This window comes from Hemiscyllium ocellatum, chromosome 15, assembly GCF_020745735.1.
Source record: "Hemiscyllium ocellatum isolate sHemOce1 chromosome 15, sHemOce1.pat.X.cur, whole genome shotgun sequence".
NCBI lineage: Eukaryota > Metazoa > Chordata > Chondrichthyes > Orectolobiformes > Hemiscylliidae > Hemiscyllium > Hemiscyllium ocellatum.
This window is the reverse complement of record NC_083415.1, coordinates 18,126,923-18,141,056: the sequence shown is the minus strand read 5'-3', so window position 1 is coordinate 18,141,056 and position 14,134 is coordinate 18,126,923. Positions and strand designations below refer to the sequence as shown.

The 14,134-nt window shown below is 41.2% G+C and overlaps 1 protein-coding gene across 1 annotated transcript in view; it reads right to left on the bottom strand.

The window, feature by feature from the left end:
* The window catches only part of LOC132822648 (V-set and transmembrane domain-containing protein 2-like protein), an 89,388-nt gene that overhangs the window by 13,105 nt on the left and 62,149 nt on the right, over positions 1–14,134 (bottom strand). The gene's annotated exons all lie outside the window — the stretch shown is intronic.

Sequence of the window (14,134 nt, the reverse complement as noted above, 5' to 3'; positions counted from 1 at the left end):
AATCTTTGGCGGGTAGGATCAAGGATAACCCCAAGGCCTTTTATGTGTATGTGAGAAACATGAAAATGACGAGAACGAGAGTAGGTCCGATCAAGGACAGTTGTGGGAGACTGTGTATTGAGTCAGAACAGATAGGAGAGGTCTTGAATGAGTACTTTTCTTCAGTATTTACAAATGAGAGGGAACGTATTGTTGAAGAGGCGAGTATGAAACGGACTGGTAAGCTAGGGGAGATACTTGTTAGGAAGGAAGATGTGTTGGGCATTTTGAAAAACTTGAGGATAGACAAGTCCCCTGGGCTTGACGGGATATATCCTAGGATTATGTGGGAAGCAAGATAGGAAATTGCAGAACCGTTGGCAATGATCTTTTTGTCTTCACTGTCAACGGGGGCTGTAGCAGGGGACTGGAGACTGGCGAATGTTGTGCCCCTGTTCAAAAAAGGGAATAGGGATAACCCCGGGAATTACAGGTCAGTTAGTCTTATTTCGGTGGTAGGCAAAGTAATGGATAGGGTACTGAAGGATAGGATTTATGAGTATCTGGAAAGACACTGTTTGATTAGGGACAGCCAGCACAGATTTGTGAGGGGTAGGTCTTGCCTTACAAGTCTTATTGAATTCTTTGAGGAGCTGACCAAGCATGTGGATGAGGGTAGACCAGTGGATGTAGCATAGATGGATTTTAGAAAGGCATTCGATAAGTTTACCCATGGTAGGCTTATGCGGAAAGCCAGGAGGCATGGGATAGTGGGAAATTTGGCCAGTTGGATAGAGAACTGGCTAACCGGTCGAAGTCAGAGAGTGGTGGTAGATGGTAAATATTCAGCCTGGAGCCCAGTTACAAGTAGAGTTCGGCAGGGATCAGTTCTGGGTCTTCTGCTGTTTGTAATTTTTATTAATGACTTGGAAGAGGGAGTTGAAGGGTGGTCAGTAAATTTGCAGACAATACGAAGATTGGTGGAGTTGTGGATAGTGAGGAGGGCTGTTGTCAGCTGCAAAGGGACTTAGATATGATGTAGAGCTGGGCTGAGGAGTGGCAGATGGAATTCAACCCTGTCAACTGTGAGGTTGTCCATTTTGGAAGGACAAATAAGAATGCGGAATACAGAGTTAACGGTCGGGTTCTTAGTAAGATGGAGGAGCAGAGGGATCTTGGGGTCTATGTCCATAGCTCTTTGAAAGTTGCCACTCAGGTGGAGAGAGCTTGTAAGAAGGCCCATGGTGTATTAATCATTAGCAGAGGGATTGAATTCAAGAGTCGTGAGGTGATGTTGCAGCTGTACAGGACTTTGGTAAGGCCACATTTGGAGTACTGTGTGCATTCTGGTCACCTCACTTTAGGAAAGATGTGGAAGCTTTGGAGAGGGTGCAGAGGAGATTTACCAGGCTGTTGCCTGGAATGGAGAATAGGTCGTATGAGGATAGGTTGAGAGTGCTAGGCCTTTTCTCATTGGAACGGTGAAGGATGAGGGGTGACTTGATAGAGGTTTATAAGATGATCAGGGGAATAGATAGAGTAGACAGTCAGAGACTTTTTCCCTGGATACAACAGAGTGTTACAAGGGGACATAAATTTAAGGTGAAGGGTGGAAGGTATAGGGGGGATGTCAGGGGTAGGTTCTTTACCCAGAGTGTGGTGGGGGCATGGAATGCGCTGCCTGTGTGAGTGGCAGAGTCAGAATCATTGGTGACCTTTAAGCGGCAATTGGATAGGTACATGGATAGGTGCTTAAGCTAGGACAAATATTCGGCACAACATCATGGGCCGAAGGGCCTGTTCTGTGCTGTGCTGTATTGTTCTGTGTAACCACAGGGTGGATAGATACTAGACTTGTGCAAAAGGAAAGAATGGATCAGGAGGATATCCAGGGCCAGCTGAACTGAGTGGACAGTTTGGGTGCTTAAATCATGTGATATACCATGTTGGATACAGAATATTCACTTAGCTAGAGTCTTTTGCTTTGGTGGAGCACTGTTCAATCTTTAATAGGTTGGGAGCTGCAAGGTCACATTCATATCGGAGAACTCCCAGCAACTCCTGTTTGCCTACTTCAGTGAGTGGGTAAATTCATACAATGTGGATGGAAGAACCTGGGTCCGGCAGAAGATGGCACCAATGCTTTTTGTCCTAAATATTTAAATTAGTGCAGCTTATTCAATTCTTCCTCAGAGCCTAAAACAATTGAAAACTCTCCTCCAGCTGGCTATGGGTCCAGCAACATACTTGCACTCTCATTGCCCAGTATTGCTGGGTGACAGGTGTAGTGAATGTGTCAGATAGCATATTCCTTTTCATTGGCATATCATTGGATATATCCAACTATAGTAAGGCCTGTATGCTCCAATCACTTCAGGATGTGGTGGGCAAACACATTTGTGATCTCTTGGATGTTTGGCAGCGGGGCAACTTGACTTCACCAAGAGAATTCAGACCTGGAAAGAATTAAAGCTTAAAGGATTATTTTTCACAAGCGTTTGCAAGGATTTTCACAACTTATTTCAATGGTGACAATGTCCTAGTACCTCTCAAATGTGAAACTGAAGCCATGAATGCTAATCTTGTTTTTAAATCCTTCCATGATCTCTCCCCTCCCTGTCTTTAACTTTCACCATTCCTACAAGCTATCAAGGCTTCTGCATGGATCCAATCTTGTCTTTTCAGCATGCTCAGTTTCCTTTGCTCCACTGTTGTTGGCCATGCCTTCAGTCTGGGCCCTAAACTCTGAAACTATCCTCTCTAAAACGCTCTGTCTCCATGATACATCTCAAAATTGTTTCCATATCCCTATATGTAGCTCACGTCAATGTAGACTGATAATGATTCTGGTAAGTAGATTATGATATCTTGCAGTGTTACCGGCAGTTATACTAACTGGCCTTTCTGTGTATAAAGTATTTGTAATGTATTTGTACAATGAAGCTTTTCAATGGGATCGAACTTTTGTCTGAGTATTTATAACCAAGCCTATACATACGGAGTTATAATGTAGTCACATTACAGTGTATGCTAATGGACCTCTACAAACCGGGATATGTTTGATGTGACATTGAGTTGCATAATAAGGATAATTCAGATGATTTATAATTCAAAAGCTTCATAATTAAGTCTTTCACATTTCAATTGATTAAAAGAAAATAATATTGCAATTTCTAATTTATTTGATTTCCCACATTTTTCACACTTTATAATAATTTAGGGCATAAAATGTACCATGGTGTATTGTATTGACAATTTCATTAATAAGATAAAGATTTTAGAGGCACTTTGTGAAAAATTAATTACACAGCCCTTTTCATTTCGCTTATTCAATATGCGTCAAGGTTTTCATTCTGAAGTCAGCGTTCATTTTAAAATTATGCATCATACTGATTCCTATTTGTTTAGCAGATTCTGTCATCCTTCTTATTATTTTGTGGAATGCTAAGACAATTGTGATTTGATACTAGAGCAAATCTCTCCAAAGCATTTCTTTCCTGTCAATCCATGTGAGATTTTGTGAATCCAGCATTCATCAATATGTCGGAATTCCAACCATCATTTTGTAAAAGGATCATCTGGAGATTATACGTATATTGACCACTAGATGGTAGTAACATTACATTGTTCAAAATCACTGGTTAAGGTATATTTTGCCAAATCTATTTTGAGTTTGATAAGATCACAATGCCCCATTTCCACAAATGAGTGCACTTGTGGAAATCACAGGCATCAATATGTTTAAAAGTATTCTGGGTCAGTTCTAATCTGAAAGACTGCCTTTGGGATCATGATCAAAGCAGAAAATCAGATTATCCTAGATATTTAACAGCAAGGCCTGGCAATTTGATAAAACTCAGGGTAAAATGTCTGTAAGAAATTGGGTGCTCAATGTTTGCTTATCCAGCAACCTAACCCGTGCTCATTCAGAGGAGCATAAGTAGCTGAACACAGAGCTAGGAGAGCAGAGGTGCACCTCCTAGCTCGGAGTACTGACTTCTCCGAGTCCTCAACACTTCAGAACTACTACTGGCCTCCTTTGCACATCTTTTTGTCCTGAGAACAGTCTCGTTGAATATGGTCATGTTTCCCATAAGTTTATCGATCACCTCCAAATGACACAGGTTACTAATATGGCTTAAATAAAACACCTAAAGAGCTGCAAATGCTGGAAATCAGAAATTTCTGAGAAATGTTACAGGTCTGGCAACAACTGTGGACAGAAATCAGAGTTAATGTTTTGGGTCAAGTGACGTTTCCTCAGGACTGGTATAGCTTGCTGCACTCACCCATCAATTTCAGAGACATCAGTTTTTGATGCTGCTCAGTTCAGAGTTATGAACTGGTGAATGAAATTCTAGCAATACACACAGAATCCTCCTTTGGCAAGTTTAAATTGATCCAGGAGGTCTGACATGCTGCATATAGGTGCAAGACCTTGACATGCAACACTGGAGTGCCCAGCATGATTTTCACCTCACACAATCCCCTGCGACAATCCAATCCCCTCGTTGCAACCCCAACAAAAGATCCAGAATTTCCAGGCCAAAATGGATTTGTTTTGGCTGCCCAATTTAGTTTATTCCAGGCTGGATTTTACAATGGCTGAGAGAGGTGGTGGACTGTTCTTCTCTCCAGGAGGAAAGGTGACTGACAGTTGAGGTACCTAAACAAAACCCCACTCCATCATCTTAGCAGGAGAATCCCAAGAGTGGGACTCCCATCCTTCATTGGGAGGAACTCCCATCCTGGAGAACGGCCAGCCAATCTACTTGACCACCAGCTTGAGCAATCCCAGGAACACCAGAACAGCAATGGGAGTGCTGCCGAGATTACAGGGAGTCCCAGGAAGAAATCCAACAGATCCTGGAATGAAGGAAGATGATGTTAATCCTTGGCACATTATAATCCAGTTAGGGACCCACAACATTTGTCTTGGTTTATGTCAGAAATCTCAGCATCTTATTAAGAGGCCACAAGATTTCACTTTTTTGAACAAAAAAGCTACAATTTATTATGTGAAGCTAGAAAAGTAAAACAATCTGCGATATATATACAATTTATAGTCTAATATCCAGAGTAAAAATGCAACAAATATAGATTGACAAACTGATTGAGTACCTCACAGATAACATCAAATAGATGATGCAGTCAAGACAGATCCCATGGATTTATCAGGAAACCCCCTAGAATTAGTGAAATTACGTGACTCCAAATCACATTAAAAAAGCTTTATCGCCTTCACAAGGTGTCCCAGTTCTTCACTTTGGAAGATCTAGCTTTAGAACTCCCTCAAATGCCAATCCAACGTTGATGACACCAATGACTGTTCATGTTCTTTTAGTTCAATCACTTCCTCGGAGTCTGTGTTCCAATGGATTGCCAAGACAGTACTCTGACACTGTCTCAAGAACACAATTTCAGCTCTTTCACAGAAAATTAGCTTCACTAGGCTGGCACTGCCCCAGCTTTACTCTGAACTTGAATACTCTGAACTCTGAACTCACTTACACAAAGTAAATATTGCTTGTGAGCTTCCTTCCACCTAGTCTCAGTTGCACTGAACAAACAATGGCTTCCACAACTGCTACAAAGCACTAACTCTCTCCAGCACAGAGCCAATGACCTTAGACCGCCTTCTGAGCTCCTTAGGATATTTCCTGAACTTTAACTGCCTGGAGTCAGCACACCTACATCCTGGGACCTTTTCTCACAGCTTGTGAATACCTGTTTGACCAGTAGCCTGAAGGTAGCAAACTTTAGCTACAACTGCCTCAGACCAACTGACTAGGTTCCACTGGCTCCCTATTTTCACCCTCCCCATGCCGTACTGATGATGTTGCTCTAGTCCCCACAATGTAAGCCCACTCCTGTCTGCAGCTGCCTCATGGGGAAACAAGACTGGAATGTACATGGACAACTTGCCATGTTCCATCCCAAACTCTCATTGTGTGCCAGAAGTCTCCACAGTTACACCATAGAAGTACCTGGAACAAAGGCAAGTAACATTTGTAACAACTGGAGGGACTGAGTAGCCATGAGACTGATGTGATCAAGGTCCGTAGGTTGGCCAGCAAGCTGAGGAGGCTTCCAGAAGGCATTTGATTAAGCATTATATTGGAGGTTAAGCTGATGAAAGTTCATGAAATGAGAAGAAAATTGGTGTTATGAATATAGAATTGGCTCAGTGACAGGAAATCAAGGTTGGTCTTGTCTTAATATTTTTTGCCAGACTCAGAGATAGTTTGCAGTGATGTTTTCTATAGGGGAGGTTTTAAACTAAAGTGGCAGCAGCTTAGGAAGCAGTACAGGGAGATAGAAGAGAACGGAACAAGAAAATAATGTGAAAGGGAATAATAAGAGTAAAAGGCTTGACCTTAAGGCTATGTATCTTAATGCAAATAATATTTGGTGTAAAATGGATGTATTAGTTGTGCACATAGATATAAGCATGTATGGGGTGATTGAGACATGACTGCAGGGTGACCAAAGTTGGGATACAATTATCTGTTGACTGCACTCAGTTTTTAGGAAGGACAGACAAAAAGGAACAAGAGGTAAGGTAGCATGGCTGGTTAACTAGCACATTAATGCAATAGTGAAGGAGGAAATTAAGTGAAGTGGAATCTATGAGGATCGAGCTTATAAACATCAAGGGGCAGAAAGTCTAAAGCAGGGTTTATATTCATAATGTTGGGAAGGCATTAATCAAGAAATTAGAGATTGAAGCAATAAAAGTAGTTATAATTCTGGGCAACTTTAATCTACACATCTATTGGGCACATCAAATCAATAACAATCTCATGGAAGAGGAATTCCTGGAGTGTGTGCGGGATGATTTTCTGGTTCAGGAATCAACTAGATAACAGGCCATTCCAGATGGGTTGTTGCATGAGCAAAATAGAATAACTGGCAATCTAGCTATGTAAGGCCTCTTCAGGAAGAGAGACCAGAATACGATAAAATTCTTCACTAAGATGGAAAGTGATGTCATTGATTCTGAGTCTATAGTGCTGTATCTAACAAAGGAAACTACAATTGTATGAGGTGCAAGCAAACTAGGATAAATTAGGGAATGTTACTTAATACTATTTCTTGTCAATAGATAAGGGTAAACATATAAAGAGCTCATGGACGAACTGCAACAATTATTCATTCCTGTCTGGGATAGTATTAGATCCAAGTAAGGGGCAAAAACAAAAATACCACAAATCTACTGCTTACTTTACAACCTTCTGAGGTCAATATTGAGTTCAACACCTTTAGATTATGAACCCATTCCTTCCCTTTCTTTTAGCTGTTTTTGCTACATTCTGTGTCACCACGTCCTCGCTCCCCTCCTCCGCACCATCCACACCCCAATGAGACTGTCTGTCCTTTCCGGTGTGGCAGTTAGACACACCATTGTTCTGCTGTTCTCACATTCCAATCACTTAATCTGAATTATCAACATCCTTTCACCCTCAACACCTCACCCCACCTCCTCCGCTCCTTCTGCTCCACTATAGTATAAATGCTGCCCGCTCCACACTTCACTTCAGCTCTGATGATTTGTCATCTAGAATCAAAACATTAGCTTGCTCTCTCTCCATGGATGCTGCCTGACCAATTGCAATCTCCAGCATTTTGTTTTATTTCCTGTGTGAATCGGAAGCAGTTTATATTTTAAAGGAGTAAAAGGGAACTGATTAAGATGGCAAAAATACAGCACAAGAGTAAGCTTGCAGAGAACATCCAAACTGACTATAAAAGCTTCTGTAAGTATGTGAAGAAAAAAAAGATTAGTGAGAAGAAATGCAGATGTCTTATAGCCAGAAAATTAAAAAAATACCATTATACTGGGGAACAAATAGATGGTAGACGAAATTAAATACATATTTTGATTCTGACTTCATAAAGGAGAACTTAAATAATTTTCCAACAATGTTGGGGAACACAGGGTCTAGTGAGTGGGATGAACTGAAAGAAATCAGCATTGCAACTACTTGGGTTGACTAAGGGGGAACTAGCATTGCAGTTTATGTAGACTTTCAGAAGACTTTTGATAGATTCTCATGAAAACATTTGGGTAGAATTACAATACATGGGGTCATCAGTAGTATGCTGACCAGAATAACGAACTGGTTGGCAGACAGGAAACAAAGAGTAGGAATAAGTAGGTCGTTTTCCGAGTGGAAGGCAGTGATTAGTGACAGGGGTCAGCTATTTACAAGTTTTGTTAATGATTTACATGAGGGGAGTAAATAAAATATCTCCAAGTTTGCAGACTGAGTAGGATGGTGTACTGTGAGTACAGATGTTTCAGTGTGATTTGGGCATGTTGAGCAAATAGGAAAATGCATGGCAGATGGAGTCAAAGAGTCATACAAACCCTTCGGTCCAACTCATTCCTGTCGACCGGAAATCCCAATCTTACCTAGTCCTATTTGCCAGCATTTGGCACATATTTCTCCAAGCCCTTCTTACTCATATACCCATGCAAATGCCTTTTAAATGTTGCAATTATACCAGCCTCCACCACTTCACCTTGCAGCTCATTACATACAATCACCATCCTCTGCATGAAAAAGATAGCCTTCAGGTCCTTATAAATCTTTCCCCTCTCACCTGAAACCTATGCCCTCTAGTTTTGGAATCCCACACATAAGGAATAAGATCTTGGCTATTCACTTTATCCATGTCCCTCGTGATTTTATTAAACTCTATAAAGTCTAGCCTTAGCCTCCAACACTCCAGGGAAAAAAAAATACCCTAGCCTATTTAGCCTCTCCCTACAACTGAAATCGTCCAACCTTTGTAACACCCTTGCACCCTCTCAAGTTTAACAGCATCCCTCCTGTAGAAGGACAACCATAAAACGGATAAATATGAGGTTATCCACTTTCGTAGCGAAACTAGGAGGATAAATTGTTATCAGAAAGGTGATAGATTGGGAAAGGGTAAGGTGCAATGAGACTTAGTGTCCTTGTACATCAGTGCTGCAAGTAAGCATGCAGATGCAGCAAGCCTTGAAGATGGCAAAAGCTTTGTTGGCCTTCGTAGTGAGAGGATGTAAGTAGGCCTTGGTGAGATGACACCTGTGTATAGTTTTGGACTCCTTATCTGAGAAAGAATGTTTTGGCTATGGAGGAGGTGCAGCAAAGGTTTACCAGACTGATTCCTTGGAAGATAAGACTAACGTAGGAAGAGATTCTGGATCAGATAGTACTATATTTACTGAAGTTTAGAACAATGAGGTAGGATGTCACAGAAATCGATAAAGTTCTAACAGGACTAGACAAGGTAAGCACAGGAAGGATGTTTCTGATCACTAGGAAGGCCAGAACCCATGGACCATTGTTTAATAAGAGAGAGAAGAAAATTGAGGTGAGGAGAAATGTCTTCATCCCGACTGTAGTGAGCTTGTGGAATTCATTGTCAAAGGAAGTGTTTGAGGCCAAACCATAGACTGTTGTTCAAGAAGGAGCTGGATATAATTCTTAGGGCTGAAGGGATCAAAGGACATAGGAAAAAAGTGGGAACAAGGTACTGAATTGGATAATCAGCCACAGTCACATTGAATGCACAACAGGCTTGAATGGCCTACTCCTGCTCCTGCTCCTATTTGCTATGTTTCTATGTTTCTTAAGAGTCATTAGTCTTACCTTTATTGTGCCTGTACAGTCATCTCAGGACCCAAAACACAGGCATGGAATCAAGTCATCCTCAATCCTGAGGACTGCAGAAGACAATGAATTGGGTGTATGGAACATTGGATGTTCAAAAACTCAGCCACACTGTAGATAGTTATGAGAATAGCTGAAGACTTCAGGATGATTGGCAGAATAAAATGAGTAGAAGAATGATTGTTGGAGTTCAATACACAGATATGTGATGCACTGTGAGATGAATGATATGGAAAGACAATAGACTACAAATGATTCAATTTTGAAGAATGTAGATGAGAGATGCTAAAGTCCATAGACACAATTCCATAAAGGAAAGAGTGACTAGTTAAGAAAAAAAATAATTACTTGGGTTTATAAATAGAAGAATAGCATAGAAAAGTGACAAGGTCATAGCAGAATCACATAAATCACTGGTGAGGTCTCATCTGGAGAATTGTGCTAATTCTGGACAGTGTAGTTCAGGAAAAATGTAAAGGCTTTAGAAAAAGGGTTCAGAAGAGATTTACTCAAGCTTTCCCAATGGTTCTTCCTTCTCTGAAGAATATTTCTGGAATTATATTTAGTATCATCTGTTTATTGGCTTGCATTTCAAAATCCAAAAAAAAATTCTATGATTTATAAAAAAAATCTGATGTACTCTGTAACACAATTGTAGCCCTAACAAGGCTTCTGTTCTCATATATAAGACACCTCTGGTACAAACATGATGCAGCATAATGATGTGTGAAGGTAAGCAGTTATAAATTAGTCTAAAACACTCAATGAAATAGAAACCAGCATTAATTCTCCACAGAATAAGGGTAGAGGTTCAGAAAAAAAGCAACATCAGCTTTAAATGCAGGCAGAAATAGATCATTGAGGGATGAAGGAATTCTGAACACCTCATGGCTCGCTGTTCATGTCATCACTCACATCAGGGGGTAGGGAGTATGATTTACACGTCATGCTGTGGCAATAGTAAGCCTGTGATTAAGCTCCAAACAACGAGTGTGTCCAGGGCAATGTCAGACAGGCTTCGCTGTGTTCTGAGATTAGCCTAGCAAGATAACAGCAGGAGCAGGGAAGCTGTACTTGCAGTCAGTCTTAGTAGCCAGTCTTAGCAGCTTGTACCTGCAGAGAGACAGGAACCCCTGAAACCACCTACTACCCGGAATAGAAAACTCAATTAACATTCAGCAACATTGAAGAAACTCAGGGCTTTGTGCACGTAAAATTCTATGTGCATCAAAGCAGCCTCGAAATGGTAATAACCGCACACTGTGATTAAAACTGATTTTCGCCTCAATGCACAGAGTCTATTTCTTGCATATACAATGACATACCATTATGCTAATGGATTCTCTCTCCCTGCAGCAGCTGCAGTCTGCAGCAATCCTATCCCCATAGGAACACCAGCAGCTGCAACTACTGCAGACAGAGTAGGCTCCCTCTCTTCTCTTGTGAAGCTCACCCTGCCTTAACCCCTTACTAGCCTCTCTGAGCACATTGAATTTTGGCGAGGGTGAATGGTGGAAATGAGGGATAATGGGATGCTGATTGATACATAACCACCAGGGCTATAAGATTTAGGAGGTGTGAGCAGACAACAAAGGTTAGAAAAATGGAAGGTCAGTCAGTTCACATTACTGGCACACGAAGCCTGACTATTTCTCACAGAGAGACCATTGCAGAGAACAATGATTCACCTTTTTAGCCAGGAGCAAGTTAATATGGCATTTGTGTAGGACAGAGCTCTTTAGACAGTGTGCGAGCAAAGTAACTTCAGAAGTAAGAGAAAGATGTTAACATTTTCAGCTGTTAACACTTTCCCTCTAACTTCTTGCTAGAATCAAACATAACCTAATGACAGGTTTCAGATTAGACCAATGCCAACATACCCCGACTGCTCCTTTCCTGCTCCCCCACTCAGGGTTTAGCAAGCCTCGCAATAGATCATTAATTTCTAATCACAGAACAGAGTCTGTGAAATTGATTCGTGATAGTCAATTACGGGATACTGACTTTCACAGTCATGAAGTCTCCACAGGGCGTCCAACAATGCTGGATGAGATTCAGAAGCAAAAGTTTCAATTCCCGATTTCAAAAGAACCAAAAACATTGCTGGTGAAGGGGAAGGAACAGTGTGCGATTCTCAAGGTACCCCATTTTGGCAATTGCCAGAGCCTTAAGCCACCCACATTGTGGGAGACAGAAATTTCTCCAGTCAACATAAACACTCGAGAGGAACATAAATTTGTGTAACCATCATGATGTAAAGTTATTTATAGACCAGGGCATGGTTTAAGACTGCAGGCATCAGTGAAAGTTAAAAAAATTCCTCTCTGTTCAAGCAGATTTTTAGCTGCTTGTTGACATTTCCTTAAGGGTTCTTTGTGAATGCTTGCCTGATTTCTCAAAGCTATGATCATCTCAACATGGATTGCCAGTTCAGTTTGACAATTTAAAGAGGATATCAAAGGATGTGGAATATGAATAAAAATTTGTGTAATTAAAGATGAAGCACTTGAGATTACAAAAATCAGCTTTTGCGAATGAGGGTAACTTTAATTATCAAGTCTGTGTAGTTAAATTTGTATAACATATTTAGAAATTTAGTTTAGTTCATCTCTATACCACTCCTTTATTTTTAATGGATCCTGGATAAGTTGGCATAAAGGGTCTTGGGGGTTGGGTGGCTACATGGGGGGTATGAGAGGTGAGGCAGAGAAGGCTTAAAACAAGTGGGATAAAGTTCCAGAGCACTGAGGTGAACTTACTATATGTGCCTCTTGGTTCTAGGCTGCCATTATGGCCATTTATGCTCTAGGGTCAGAGGTCTGTATTCTACACCCTCACCCTGAATGAAGATTGCAACATTTGGGGTCCAATGCAGCAAGCAGACAAATTTCCTGACTCATGCTAACCACCTCAGTGGCAAAAATTCAGGCTTGCAAGTCAGATATCTGCTTTTCATTTTCAAGTAAGTAACACATTGGAGGTTAGAAATCCATCTTGGGTATTCATATGATGCATACTGTCTGCTGTGCACACAGGTCAGATATCTCATTTGTTTAGAATCTATGACCGGTGACTATGTGTCTATCCTTTCCCCCCAACCAGTCTTTAGGTTGGTGTAGAAAGAGAGAGAAAGAATAGAGACAGAGAAGAGAGAGAGACAGACAGACAGACAAAGACAGACAGAGGCAGATGGAAACGTAGAGAGAGGAGATAGAGGGGGAAAGAGACAGACAAAAAAAGGAGAGAGAAAGAGAGACACACAAAGATCATTTAGCTCATGTTCCACTTTTTACCTGGATGATTGTCCTGACCTGTAATAAACTATTCAGTGTCATTGTAACATTTATAACATGACATTTTAATGTAAATTAAATAATTGATTCTGGCAAGTCGCCATTATGTATGTTATTAGATCTGAGCTTGCTACCAACAGTCACTTGGGAGACATGTCCATCGCACATTTCCTTTGGGGTGTAATCATAGACAATAGTGAAAGCACCTCCACCCCACAATGCCATTCCATCAGCTACAAGAACTATTCTAAGCACACTGCTCTTTAGTGCTGCTGCTATGCATATTGGATGTTTGGAATCAATCTCTCCTGCTCCTCCCTATTAGGCAGAGGAGTCCAGCACCATGAAGTGTGCCATCTAATTTTCTTTTACTTCAATAATATACTTTATTCATAAAAAGTCTTTATGCACATAAATAGTCACTAAAGCAGTTCAGTTCTGTACAGTAGCACATAAAGAAACGAGAAAAACACTGGAATTTGACTCTATCCAATAAACAAACCAAAGGCGTCTCTTATGTATACAAGACAACATTCATTATTATTTGAGGCACCAGGAGGGTCCGATCATTTAAACAGACCCCTATTTAACACCAGCAGAAAGACCTTAGACTATGGCCTTCCCCACTGTGCTTGGACAACAGCTTTAGTGTCCTGGACCTTGGAATGTGCCAGTCTGCAACACTTGGTGGAGGTCAGCTCCTTGCTCTGTGAGGCCAACATGTTTTGGGCAGATCAAGGAGTGTCTTTCACAGAGTTGATGATCCTCTAGGTGTAGTCAATGTTTGTCTCACTGTGTCCTGATGATCAAACTGTACAGCACAGAGTCCTGCTCAGAACAAACCTTGACAAAAGCCCATGCATCTCTCACCAGACTTCCTTTGCAAAGGCACATTCTAGAAGGTGTTATGTGACAATTTCTACCCCCATCTCAGCTGCTTCGAGAGCACTGTGCAGTGGCGCACAGAGTCTGGATACATACGAAGGATCTCACCACCAGCCAACTGATGTCTTGTTGCTTTTTGGAAGATTCTGGTGATGAGGCGTTGTGCCAAGTTACTTTGACAGTCTGTTCAGGGAACCACCCTACAGGATCCACTCTCTTCTATACCCGCAATGTCTTGGGAACGCAATGTGCTGACCACTTTCTGATGCACTTGTGGTCAAATGAGGTTTTGTTTTCAAATTTCTCCATGAA